Here is a 15200-nt window from a genome sequence, read left to right as displayed (position 1 = left end):
ATTTCAATTTTAAATTTCGATATCATTTAACTGGTGACTACACGCACAATCAATTTCTAAAATGACAAATTTTCTACATTTTTTTTTTTTCTCGCTGGATAGAGAAGCGAATATTTTCTGAAAATGAATTTTTGCCCCCTTTCCGCTCACTCTACAGGGAATATCCTTTCGTTTCTTTTCACACAATTGATTTTATTTAGGTTTTTCTAAAATAATATTTTCACGAATCTCACCTCTATATATCTACATCACTTTTTCATTTCTAAATTGAGTAGAAATTGGATGCGATAGAATCAAATATTTATCTTCTTATCAATTTGAATTTGCAAATACACATCAATTCTGTAACATGTTAAATTTACGGGATTCAAATATACAAAGTTAAAGGAAATGCCTATATTCAGCCCATAGGCTTATATTATACTAAAGTGAGATTCTTTAAGATGCAAACACTTATTCTTACAGAAATACTTCCAATTTTATATAAATCCTTCGAGATTGCTATCGGTGCTGTACGATAATAGGAAGACGAAAAACATTTCGTACAAGGTAGACGTTGAAAATATATATATATAATATATAAATATATATATATATATATATATTATAATTGCACGTAGAAACATTTAGGTACAGGCTGTAAAAAAAATAAAAAGCAAAAATCTATGGAACATTGTTTAAAATGATATTAAATAAATTAATGGGACATTCATGAACAGGTTACACTTTAAAGAAAGAAAAAAACTGTTATTTTTCCTGGTGTAATTAATTTAATTTTTATCGAAGGACTTGTCATATAGGAATGAAATCTTGAAATAACTTTGCATCATGTTACATAGAAAAATATGACATTGTATTTTTTCTTTTAATTTTTAAATGATAACCGCGATAGCTAAGTATCGAAACTCGAAAATAACCTTACAAGGATTAGCTCAGTTAGGATTTAGATCTGTACAGCTCTAAGCTTTATAATTAATGACAAGCATCATTAATTCGCTTCTGGTTGAAAGGCAAAATACACATGCGTAGTTAATGATAAGAGGGCCCATATATATCATCGGGGCGTTATATTTAACAATTAGATAAGAATTACTCGTAGAGTTTACTACGATAACTCATTTATTTAGACATCCACGAATTAGATTCGCTTCTTTTTTTCCCCTTCTCTTTCTCACTCTTCAGCAGATTTATAGATTAAGGTCATCATCATTAACATTATTACAAGATTGAAGTTAATTATTACAGAATGCTCAAATTGGAAAATGTTTATTCAGCTTCATTCAGGCGAAGGTCACGTTGATAATGAAGGCTTGCCCTTCAGAACCTGATACTGATGTAGGCTACAACATTAATTATATATTCACATTATTCATGTATTTTTTTTTTTTTTAAATAATAATATCATGATATTATTATTAATATTTAAAAAAAATATTTAATGGATTTTTGTAACAAATGATGGGTTTGACGTCCTGAAAGTTTTATATTTTCTACATATATAGGCCTATATATAATGGACAATTAATCATTTGTTAATTATATTTATGTTAAATTTTACTGAGGCGTATAGAAAATTTATATGCTGTGTGTTTGTTTAGCGCGTGAAGATATCGTTACAGCTCGAATGCTATCTGACATTTATGAATATGATATGGGGAAAGTATAAGAGATAATCGCTTCAGAATTGCAAGAATGCTGCAGAACGGTAAAAGCTCTGATAGAGTTTAATTCAGTTTTGATAAGTTAATTAAGTATGATAAAACTAAATTATTTTTTTTACGCGTGTCTTCGTTTCAACAGATTTATGGAAAAGTTAAAAGAGGTAATTGCGTTTACAGCAATGGAAAATGAAGATTTATGACGGTTTGCTCGTTCAAAAATGCAAAGAGGAAGAAGAAGAAGATGAAGGAAAATAGAAAAAAAAAAAAAAAATTAGTGTTTACTTTCTCTAGCTTCTGGTTAGAGATTGGAAAAATACATTTTAAACAGCGCCATCTATTGAAAGACTTTAATAGTAAAGTTCGATTCCATTTCGGAAGATATGTGTGTTCCATTTAAAGAAGATAATCTCTCTCATCGGATACAATTGTTGGAAGTTGAGACTGGTCATTTCTCTCTATGTCAGTTTTGTTCTCACTTCTCTTACGTTTCTCCAGAAATGCGGTTTCAACGATTTTCTATTTATAGTAACAAGAATTTAAATTGTTATATATGTATATATATATACATATATACACATTTCAAGGCTGAAAATGGGTTATATATTAAATAATTCAAAATAAAATATCGTTAATATGTTGTATTGTAGTTAAAATTTAATTGTTTGAATTATTTATTTAAAAATAATTTAGTATTTTTTTTTTTTAATAGAGAAACGTTTGGTAAGATTTTATAGAAACATTAATTTTTAGTAATAATATTAATTGTGGGCATTTTAATTTAGGAATTTGGAGTATTTGGACGGCGTTAATGTACTTTTTATAATGTTAAGAATGTGTGAAATTTCCAGATTTTCTCAAGAAGTTGCTGTTTCCCGAATGACATATTGACTTATATTCTTTAGAAAAGGCACACTTGCTCTGTACTATTGAAAGAAGAATGGCAGATTGTTGTATAACTTATATTGAAATAGCTGCATGAAAGGAAGAAGAAAGTGATCGAAGAAAACGTTAGTCTGTGAAGTAGAAAAGACAGATGATGAATATGTTATATATAGAATAAGATCGCAAAAATTGCTTTAACTCAATAAAAATAGAAGAATAAATCGAAGTTTAAAGACATTTTTAATCAACTATTGTAATAAAATATAGTTAGAGATTGTTTCGATTATACAAATCATGAATTTCTCCTGATATTCTCTAGCTTGAAACTGTAATATATTTTAATGACACAATCTATAGTAAATGCAGCGTATTCCCTATTTTCAATACTGACAAGTCCCCGTCTCTGATGCTCTGTGGAGTATTCTCAGAGGTTAACAGCAGATTTATCACATGGTTACGATGATGGTACTGCGATTCTGGGATATTTGCCTCGGCAGTTTCATGTCACTTAGTTGAAGAATAGGTCTTAAGGGACGAAAATAATCTTTAAGAATTGGTGAATGTAACGATAGTCTGGTTTATCTTTAGTAAATCACAGTGTGGTGGGGTTGTGTGGCCCAACAGAATTTCCTCTTTTGTAATCTCGAAAGTCCGTAATTTGTCAGAATGTTAAATTGAAGATTTTTCCCATGTCGAATTGAAAAATTTAAAGATAATTTCTTTAATTTCTAACGAATTCTTTTAAAGGTAAGAAAATTCACCATAAAAGTTCTTAATCATAATCGTATTGCATAAGACATAAATCTAACGTCTAAGAAAAGTCTGTAAAGAAGATATCATAAGATATCAACCAGAAAGCTAATATTGAAGAGGAAGGAAACGAATTCTTTATTGATGGTAAGTGTTGAAGCCTGCTAAATTAACACAATGTCAAAATTCATCTCACAAACAACTACCCCCTGAGGGATAAGTATATGTTCAATGTAATATTGAATATATTATATACTCATTCCTCGAGGAATCAATATGTTCATATTAAAAGTAATTATAAACAGAGAAGTTAACGTTAATTAGACACAGCAAATGTTCAAGTGGAATTCCTAAAAATAATAAAATGATGACGATGACGATGATAGTAAATGCAAGAAAATAGAGATTCTTATCGAAAGCTTTCATGAGATTTATTATAAAACACGTAAAAATAATGTACAGAAGAATTATTTTATGTTATTTTTAGAATTAAACGGTTAAAATATAATGTAAATAATATAAAATTTTCGAAGATACGAACGATTTTCGACGACAGAAACCATTATAATTATTACCATCGAAGTTTGATAAGTTAAAAAAAAACCTTCAAAAATATAATTTATAGACTTCATCTGCTACAACTTTCTTCTGTAATCAATCTGTAAACACTTTCATAAATCGAAGAATAAAATTTCACATAAAAGTCATTCATCTTACTTATGTGGAATATTCACATGATGTAAGTAAGCCTACTTGAAAAGAGTAAAACTTGGTAAAAATTTCTTTTCAAATATAAGAGTCTCTTAAAGTCACTCAATGATAAAGTAAAGCTGAATATACAGAAGATAGGATCATTACCAGGAATAAAAAAATTAGATAATGAGGAGGATTGCAATGCTCCACCCATTCGTCAACCACCACCAAAGTCTGCCTTTGGCGAAGAATATGAAGTGGACACCCTCTTCAAGGACATGTAGACCAAGACACCGTTGAGCCCTGGGGCTTCTCCGATTGTTTTTGCAAAAAACTCTTGGATCGACATGTTTCTGCATGGATTATTACAGACTTAAAACCTAGTGGTGGCAGGAAATCTTGTCTGAGATAATTTAACGTCATCTTACAGTTTTTAAATGAAGACAACAGGAATATAAACATTATTAATTTAGAAATCATGTTTACTATAGACTTATCTTTTATTTAATTTCATCATTTTTCCAATTTTTTTTTCTGTTTTTTTTTTACTTACTTCATTTGACACTAAAACATCACGCCTAACTTCTTTCATATCTACAGATTTTCTTTAATTAAACATTAACTTTAAAATTATATTTATTTACAAAGAATTCATAACATTTAAATAATTTTAAGAAAAACACAAATAAAAAAGTGAAATTTATTAAAATCAATATTTAAGATTTGTTCTTCATATATATATATTTTTTACAAATGAAAGTTAGTTGAAAAAATAATAGAATTTATCTATTTAAATTAATTTTAAAAACTTCGGAAAAAATAAATCAAATTCGATTTTTTTTCTTTATTATCGAAAAACTTTTAAATTTGACATTTTATTTATTTATATTAGTATTATTTTTTAAAAGAATTTATTAAATATTAAATGAATTAATCGCTATATTTATTTTTTCAAATTTATCTTGAAGGATTAAGAATGTATCTAGAAATATATCAAACTCATTATTATTATTATTATTTATATAAATATCATAAATATATAAAGTCCAAAAATTGGATATAAACTTTTAAATTCATTTTTTTTATTTTTTTTTATTAAATTTATTAATTCATTTTATATTTATTTACTAATCTACCCCCCCCCCAATTTCATTACATAAACCATTGGAAATATTCTATATATTAAGTTGAAGATTAAAAATAATTGTACAGATGGGAATTAGATCCAATGATTATCCTCTTTTCTTTTTAATTAAAAAGAAAATCTTTTCTACTTATCTGATAACAGTGCTCTAATCAGACGAAAATGAAAACAATTTTCTTGTAGGTTAAAAAATAATATTATATATATATATATATAGTGTATACATAAGAATTCCAAATTCCATCAGACATATCTAACCGAAAACGAAAAGCGGAAAGCTGGAAAATAAGGGAAAAAAACCGAAAAAAATAAAATAAAAAGAAAACAGACAGAAAACAAACAGGAAAAACGGAATGGCGTAGTAGGATAGCATTAATATTTATGATGTTAAGCCTTTTCCAAGCGATAGGGGGAAGGAAAGGAAACCTGTTTCCTTTCGGATTTCTGGATTATGAATGCACCAGGCTTTGGAAAAGAATATTTTCTTTCTTTGGGCGTTGCTTACTAATCGCATAGGGAAGTTAAGTTAGGAACGAGAAGAGGAAATCAATAGACAAGTTTAGTCCGAGATTTTCCATTTCCTTTTCTCTCTCTCTCTCTCTTTCTCTCTCTCTCTCTCTTTTTTTATTATTTTTTTTTCCTTGATTGAATGACTAGTAGTTCTAATATCGGAGAAAAAATCTTAATGTGCTGCTCAAAAGAATGATGGTTAAAGCTTTTTTTTTCTTTTTTTTAAATTGATGGAATTATCTCTACTTATGTGTTTGTTATGATTATTATCATGATCGATTTTCCGAATCCCTGTTGAGTTTATCGTTCTCGCAGTTACAAGTTAGCTTTACCGATTTTTATTCTGTTTATTTGATTATTATTATTATTTTTATCTTATGTATAATTCTGTTAGTTCTCGTGTTGATAAATATTAAAAAAATAAAAGAAGAATCTATTTTGCCACCTGATGGAATTTATTATTATATTTTAAACATTAATGGAATTAACTCGGCTTTAAAATTTTCTATGGTTACATTTAAAACGTTAATTAATGTTTACTATATTTGAATGCAGCCAATTCCGTTCACTTTTCTATTATCGGGGAAATTTGTTACGTTGGCAAATAGCCCCGAAGGTTACTCCCGTTCATCGCATATAAACAAATGATAGTTTTGTATTTAATGACCAGACATCCGAACAGAATTAGCTTCGTCTTTTGTCATATATACGGGTGTAATATTTGCTGGAAAGGAAACAATTCATACTGACAATCTATTAACAAAAGTTCACATCGGTTGCCAAGCGATATGTCTCGCGAGAGACAACCGGATAAGAAAAGCTTCCAATCGAAAGACGGTCACAAAACACCAAACGAAAGGACAAGAAGTCGACAGAACAACTGAAGATGACAATCTGCACTCCACTTCATATCATGACAAGACTTCTAAGTGGAAATGGACGATGTTCTTTTTTCCTCCTTCTCCTCCTCTTTCTCCTTTCTTTCTTTTTTAAATCAGCATTTTCAAATTACAGATTTTTCTCCCTTTTTTTTCCTCTCCTTTCCCCCGTTCAAAATATTTAATTTCCAGTTGAAAAGCTACACGTGATTAACACTTTATGCACTGTACTGTACGTTATATAATTATAATTATATATAAATATATATTATTTTACATAAGAGACAAATAAAATTAAGTAATAAATTTTGCATTAATTAATTAATTTAGTTAATTACAATAGTTAAGTTATATATAATCAGCTTAGATAATTAATATGAATATTTTTTTAAACTAATTTATTTATAATTACGTAATCGATTTTTAACTTTTTTAAACCAATAACAAGAGTTTTAACAACGTAAAAATATTACAGAGTTCTTAATTTCTCTAATAGAAAATGACGTCTTAATTCTATGATAAAAAACCGGTGATTATTATATTCTTTCGGAAAAGGAGGTGTCTCGAATCACCAGAACAGTAGAGGTCATAAGAGGCTCCCGAAGGGTAGACAAAAAAAAAAGGAAACTGGTTGAATCTGACCTCAAAAATAATGACTTGTTAGTAGACCAAGTGAGTAAGAGCACTACTGTTCATTGAGACAATCAACAGCACGAGTTTTATATCCTTCTCCAAGATTATACAATAAATAAATAAAAAAAGTAATAAAAATTTTACAATTTTATTTTTTATTCCGTACCAATTTAGCATAAAAATATATAAAACGAATCCCAAAAAATGCTTTCAATACGCCTATGTATAACGTCGCATGACAGACACGCAGACGGTTGAATTGACGTCGAGAGATTTGGATGTCGGTCGCTCTTTGATGCTCTTAATCTCCCTACAAAATCCCTATCATCTATATCTTCTTTATAATTTCGAAAATAATTCTTGTAGACACTTTAAAAACTTAAATAAAATCCTGATTTAAAGCACCAATTTCGTATTGGGGTTTAACTAGGTTTATCTAAAAGAAAATACCAAATTTATTGAGTGATAAGAATCGTACTTTACTTTTATTGATAAAAAATGATAAGATTAGATTATTTCTTTCTAACCTTTGATCGCTTTTTGGTAAAGGATAATTACGTATTTATACGAAATTAAGTATTGCGACTCGTGTATCGAATATTTTCGAAATGTTTTAATATTTTAAATATAAGAAGAAAGTAAAAAAATTAAAAGTCAGAAGGGGATGGAAAATATAGGGGAAGACTCCTTTTTCTACTTTTTTCTTCCTATATTTTGAGTATGGAAATGAATAGAGGTCAATAATGACGGATTTCTCTAAATCTCGAGAGCTGCTGAGATTTGCATTTTCTGACAGCTTCAATTTTACTATTTTTTTAATAAAAAATATAACCTTTTCTCCCCTTAAAACAAAATTTACTTGTACTTTCTAAATATAACTTTAATTCTAAACCATTAAGCATTATCATACATTAATAAAATCATTTTCATTCTAGGCAATTTACATATTTATTTTATTTTATATATAAAAAAGTAAAGCTAAACATTAACATATATTTTATTTATTGATTGATATTTAAAATGTATATTTATATGATTTTAAAATCTTTTAAAGTAAACAAAAATCCTTTTTCTTTTGTAATAATTATAATTAAACTTTCGATTTTAGTGTCGACAATTAAAAATTAATTATTATTATTATTATTATTTAATGTGTATTTATTAATACAGAAAAAAATCATTTCGTATATTTTTTATAATAAAAAATATTTTTATTGCATATAGAAAGCACGAAAGAGACGAAATGAGAGCACGAGCCAATCTGAAATGTGAGGCCAACCCCTGTCATAAACCACAAAAATATATAAATAAAATCAATTTAAACCATTTATTAAAATATATTATATTATTTTAACATATTTTAAAAAATAATTTTATATAAAAGACTACATTTTAATGCCCTTCTGTGTTTGGGGGCCTTACTGGTCTCCCTCCCCTATCAGATTTCAAAGGAAGCTTGGGGCAACTTACCTTTTGAGATCTCCCAGTATATTCAAAACTACAATATAATAGAATGTATTGTAATATAATAAATGTTTTTAAGACCCCTTAAATATAAGGGGGCCTTACTTCTTGTTCTTTTGATAAGGCCTGGGTCTAGTATATAGGCCTATATTTTCATAGCACATAGTTTTTTAAATAGAAAGGTTTGATTTAATATTCAATACTTGTTATCAACGTTGTAACTCTCTCTCTCTCTCTACTTTATTTATCATACTTTAATTTTCACAAAAATTTTAATTAAATTAATGAATAATTAAAGGGAAGTGGTATAATAAGCTTATTTAAGAAGTTTTTTAGCAAGTCAGAATGGCCGAGTGGTCTAAGGCGCCAGACTTAAGATCTGGTCCTCAATGGAGGGCGTGGGTTCGAACCCCACTTCTGACACGAAGTAAAATTTTTTTCTTTTTTTTATTTTAAAAATCTCTTTTTAATAACGTAAGATTCGAGAATTTTATTTTTATTTTAATACACCATTAACACACACAAAAAAAAAAAAAATTCGAAATTCCGTTCTTCTATCTTATTTTTTCCTCTCTCGATCTCGTCTGAGAATTCCTACTCTGACCCGTAAGAGTGAGGTTCAACTTCTAAGCTTCCGCTGGAATGACTTTTGACCTTTAACCCGGTGTCGATGGTGTCATATAAACAACTTTCATCCATCATAAAGAGATGTTCGTAAATGAAGGGGGAGGTTAAATGGCGCGCGCCAGTGACTCATCCCGAACAGTTTCTCGACCTAACATGCCGGCCCACTATTTGCCCTTATAAAATTACTGGCTTTTTTTTCGGAGTGAATTACTTCCGGTATTTGAAAGTTAATTCCAGAATGCAGAATTATGTAGCACCGTTTTGTTTTAGTACGCAATATTACAGCATATTTTACACACGCGGAATTCTGAAACATAAATAACTCCGATTATATACATTAGCTTAATAAATATACAAATTGTTATAATTAGAAATATTTTTACCGTAAATTAAGCAGAAAATAATACACAGTCGTCACGAGAAGACAAAAGGAAACACGTCAAATATGAAAGAACAAAATCAAGGACACGGTGTTGAGTGTCTGTAAAATTGCCAAGAAACCTTCAACTTAATTTTATAAGCTACATTTAACAATTCCCAAACTCCAGTTACCCAGTTTAACAACTCGATGCAGGTTAAAAAAATAAAAATAAAAATGCATGAAATGTTAAAGACAGACATTTCAATATAACTCAAAAAGTGGATATTTTGCTTCTATTTATTGTTTCCCCTCCCCCTTCTATGGAGGAAAATATCATGATGGATATTGTTTCATGAATTGTATTCATGAAACATCATCCATCATGGTATTCATGAACATAAAACTTACATACGATGCTGTGTTCTATTTATACGGTTATAAAAATTGTAAAACTTTACCAAATTCCCTACTTAAGTATACTAAAAGATGGATTCGATTACCAAATATATATATATATATATATATGTGTATATAAAAATTAAAAATCGATAAGGTTAAAAAATACGGCGAGATTTATGTTTATAAAACACGAATTTTATCAAAAGTTTGACGAAATTCATTTTTTGAAGGATCTTATACTAGAACTTGCTCATCTGCAAGTAAAACGCTTGCATGCCTAACTACCACATTAATTTGAAAATAATCATCAGAATTTGACACACTGATTTTTCATGCTATGCTTATTACATGCTTCCGTTGCTTCTAACACGTCAAGAAAAGATGTTCGGAGTAACACGATATTCATACAAAACATTGTATCGAGATGGTTCTTCCTAACGAGACGGTGATAAGAATCATAAATTTAGATTTCCTGAATCACTGTGTCCAGAATTTTCGGTCATAGATAGAGATAGAGATCGTCGTTATCTTGACACATCGCTAGAATAGTGTTGGATGTCTAGATTTTATCCAGCTGTATTCCAATAATCGTTGTTTCTCCTTTAAATTTTGATATAGAACCGAAGAATAGATTCTGTTCGCATCAATATCGTTGCAGTTTCGAATATTTTTACTATAGTTTATTTTTTTTAATACTTTCTTCCCTGCCTAAAAATTGAGGTTAGGAAGAAACGAGTTTCAAAATTTGATATTCTTTTAAATGGAGGATCTCGAAGACGATTTGAATCCGCATAGTTTCAGTTTTACGATGCACAAGAGTCTATTTTTGGGAATAAAATGTTAACGTCAAGATTTCCTTGAGTCTTCAATTTGAATATTAAATCTTTATATATATAAATAAAAAAGAAAAATTCCACCACAAGCTGCAGAAGTATGCCAACTGATAGTAAAAGAGCACTGCAGTAATTTAGATAAACTATCTTAAAAGTACTTAAACTTTTTTTTTATCGTAAATTTTTTTTTTTTTTTTTTTTTGAAAATAAGAAAAATTCGAACCAATCACTAAAGAAATCGAATTTGCACTTGATCAATCGTTCTTTCCGATTACAAAAATTCCCCTGGAGATTGACTTCCTTTATTTCCTAACGAACATACTTTTGGGAATTAACGAAACTCCTTCGAGAGTGAAAGACTTTTTCCTCCCTTTCTACATAAATTTAATGTTTAAAAACATCTTAAACTTTGTAGAATATAAAGTTTTATAGTAACCAGTTAAATTTTGACTACTATAATTATGTTTAGAAGTAAAACTTCTTATTAAATAAAGAATTTTCTAAGTGGCACATTCTTCTTTGGTGAACTGGATCTTTGGTCTTGATATCTGCCTTGTATAAGTCGCTTACATGTTACAAATATCACCATTTACCGCAGTATATTTAGAAAAATTATGAGGAGAGAATTCTATTCCAGTAAAATCCTTATCTCCTGGCTAACATTCATCACTGGATAAAGTAGGAGTTCACCGGATGGAAGAGTAGATATAAAACATTTGTTTTTATATTCGTCTCCATAAAAGTTAATATCCTCTGATTTTATCCGTTATTAAACACAATTTCTAATTTTAATTGGATGAAAGAGGGAAGAAAAGGGAAAAAAGAATGAAGATTTAACATGAAAATTTGAATTACCAGTTAAGCTTTATCAAGAAGGAAAAGAAAATCAGCATCCTGATGCATTTTAATGTCAAAATTTGCATTTATCCTCCCTTATCGGTATTAAAATCTTTATCGATATATGAAATGATTTTTTTTTTTCCCTGAGATCCTTACCGAAATCTCTCATATAAATATATGCTTAAATTTAACTTCTGCTATCCATCATTTATTTATAAAAGAGAAAATTAATAATGTTGTATAAAAATTTGTATATACGAGTGCCTTTAAATAACCTCATCGATACATTTCTGTTTGAAAATAGTCGATTATATGATACTATAGATATTATCAACAGCAATATTAAAGTTCTGTAACAAATTTTAAGACTCTCTCTTCACTATAATAATAACTTTAGGCGGATTATACTAGCTGTAAATCAAAATATGCAATATATTTACTTTTACAATCTATAAAACTTGTCAGAAATCTATTGATGGCGGATTTATATGTCTTACAAGAATGCCCTTTTCAATTTTTATCCGTTAGTTGACGATATAACTTCGCACGTATTAAATCATATAAAATCTCATCAAATTTCATTACTTTATCAAACTTTATCAGCAAATTTGTCTCTTAAAAGTTAGTCCCGGCGAAAAATATCTGAAAAACATCTTATCATTTCCTAAAAGCTTTGATTTCCTCTAAAGACTACCCCAAGGGTCTTAAGTTTGGTTAGTTCTACGTTGGTCTCTCTCTTACTCTTTCTATTCCTTCCTTGCATTTCTCTTTCGTTTGCGAGAAAATTCTTCTTTTCTGTCATTCTAACTTCCCAATAGATTCGGTTTTCACACGTTAAAATGTCACTGCTCCGAGTTGTGTAGTGACAACTTTGACCATTTTTATTTTTGCTTCCTTCGAGATGGTGGCGACATTTTCCAGTCCCCTGTCAAAGGTATGTCAAAGCAAACTTTATTTATTGCCAAGATCTGTGTACTCTCTTCATCCTCGCTTCTTTTTTTTCCCCTTCTTCTTCTTCTTATTCTGCTACCCCCCTCGTTCCTTTTCCTTTAAGCACTTTTCATTTCCTACCTTTAACTCGTGAAAAGAAATTCTTAAAATGATCGAGTTATAATTGTATGACATTTCTGATACAGATTTTCTTTTCAGAATTATTTATAAAACGTCCATAAATATTTTTGTAGCATTTTTATTGCAGGAGAGAAAAAAGGGAAAATAAAAATTCCGTATAAAAATAAAACATTTTTAAACTGAAAAAATGTATACATATATATATATTTTTTGTGGATTAATAATTTTTTTGATCTTTATAATTAATTAATTTAATTATTTTCTTGTTTTTAATTCTTGTTATTTTATTATTTTATGCATTTTTAAAATAAAGGAAAAATAGAAAGGAAAGTAATAAATTCAATTAAATAATAATATAAATGAAGTTTAAAAAATAATGCAAAAGAATTCTAATTGTAATTCGTATTAAAGAAAATCGACGAGAAGAAAAAAAAAGGAAATTAAAAATAATTAAAATAAATTGAAACTTACATAAAAATTTAATAATTAAATTTTTTTATAAATAAAATAATAACGAAGATATGCTATGGAGAACTGAAAATAAACACACAAATCGCTTCATTACTTTATAGAATCGAGGGATAAAATCTATTTTTAACAATATTCTGGAGGATAAAAATGTATCCTAAATTCGATTTTATTTTTAATATTTAGTACAATTATTTCGATATTATCGACGAAATATTTAAAACGTGCAGCTTCTGTCCGTCCACACAACTTAATTGTTGGTTAAATAGCTTGACTGATACGTCCAATTAACGCCACACATTATAATGAAACATCCTTTGCTTCCATAAACAGGAATATTTTAATGCTGCTTCGTCCTTGGAGAAAAATTTCCGACGTTGTTTGGTGATTCATGGAAGATGATCTTCTATTACTTCCTGCGGCCGGAAGTGATGTCATCCGAGACCGAATAGTTGTTGTTTCGGGAGAATGACTTCCGTTTAATAATTGAAGATTTATGAATATTTATATATTTAATAAAAAAAGGGGAGGGAGAAAATTAGTTAATAAACGGTCGAACTTTATATGCACCAATTGTATGGAAAGAAGTAAGGAGTGTAGATGAAGTTGTGCAACCACTATGACATTTTCTTATGGTGGATCAGGAAATAATCTTCGAACAGGGAAGTTTGTTTTCTTTTTTTATTTAACATTATTTTATTTTTAAATTAGATAAAATAAATCGCAAAAATCTATGCAAATGTACTTTACTTCCGCTTTGTAAATAATTCGAAAATGTTGAATTTGTTCTCATTTTATTCATATCTAAAGCTTTTTTTTTTAAGTTACTTTATTCACTTTCATTGATTTGATTTTTGCGTTTTAGAAAATTTAGTAATGTTTTTTTTCTTATTTTTTTAATGCTTTTCTCCCTAATTTTTCTTTCTTTTCATCTCTTAGCTCTCTGCATTTATATATATATTATTTATTTAACTTTATTTTTTTGTTCGTTCCTGAATAAAACTGAATTTTATTGAAAGTGATGAACATATTTTATGTACATTATGTTCTTTCTTACAAAGTAGAAGACATAAATATGTGAGTTTTGTCCATTACAGGAAGTGCTTCTATATCATGTTATGCGGTTACCGATTGCTTTTTTCGGTATTTATTAGAAGTTATAAAGTCATTTAAGTTATACGTGATACCTTTAGTAAAAATTTTTATGTTTAATAGAATATAGTAAGTTTTATATATGTAAAGGCGAGTTTGTTAATTATACGGACATCGTTAAATTCGGTATTTTAATGAATTATTCAGTGGTTAGGCAAATTTTTGTTTGATAATTAGACATATGATAAATTGAACGATATAAAATTTTATAAACTCAATAGACTCATTTGGGTAAAACTAATGTAGCGGACATGATGTTTACTGTACACATAATACGTGTGTTTTAATGGTATTTGATATATCGTGCCATCTGTCGGGAATTAGTTTCACTAAATTGCTGAGGCAAAAGGGATGAACAATTTTATTGAAACAATCAGAGTTTGGAAGGAGTAGGTTAACAATAAGTCACAATCACCTGTTTATATTGTTTGCTGGATAAACAACAATGCAGTTGGATGCATCCAGGGTCTCTCTTCTCCAGGGAATGAGACCGGAAGAATCACGCTGGTGGTCTTAAGGTCTTTGGTGCTCTCATGGGAAGCGACCGTTTGTTCTCTAGACAGGATTTATCCGGCGTTTCCTTCGTTTTGCTCTCTTCTTTTCCCTATTGTTGTCACACGTCTCGACCAAAATACAACTACATGGCGTAATAACAAATACTAAAGTTTTACTTTTTTGAATGAGAACAGATGGAATTTCCTTTTTCAAACATTGTTTTGAACCAACAAATGGATATATCGTGTTCTATACTAACATTTAACCATTGGGAATACACTAAACTGTAAGAAGCAATTTCATATCAAAGTAATCATCAGAGCTATCAGTCCTATTTCA

General features: G+C 28.7%; 1 protein-coding gene and 1 non-coding gene across 2 annotated transcripts in view; one reads left to right on the top strand and one right to left on the bottom strand.

Annotated features, from left to right (window-relative positions):
• Positions 1 to 15200, bottom strand: part of LOC136979195 (semaphorin-1A-like) — a 264778-nt gene that overhangs the window by 137777 nt on the left and 111801 nt on the right. The window lies entirely within an intron of this gene.
• TRNAL-UAA (transfer RNA leucine (anticodon UAA)) lies at positions 8955 to 9038 on the top strand. The gene has a single exon. It is a non-coding gene; the product is annotated as a tRNA-Leu (tRNA).

Source organism: Centruroides vittatus, unplaced genomic scaffold (assembly GCF_030686945.1).
Source record: "Centruroides vittatus isolate TY-2023 unplaced genomic scaffold, ASM3068694v2 contig_595, whole genome shotgun sequence".
NCBI classification, from domain to species: domain Eukaryota; kingdom Metazoa; phylum Arthropoda; class Arachnida; order Scorpiones; family Buthidae; genus Centruroides; species Centruroides vittatus.
Note: the sequence above shows the minus strand (reverse complement) of the source record. Positions and strands in the feature narration are given on the sequence as shown.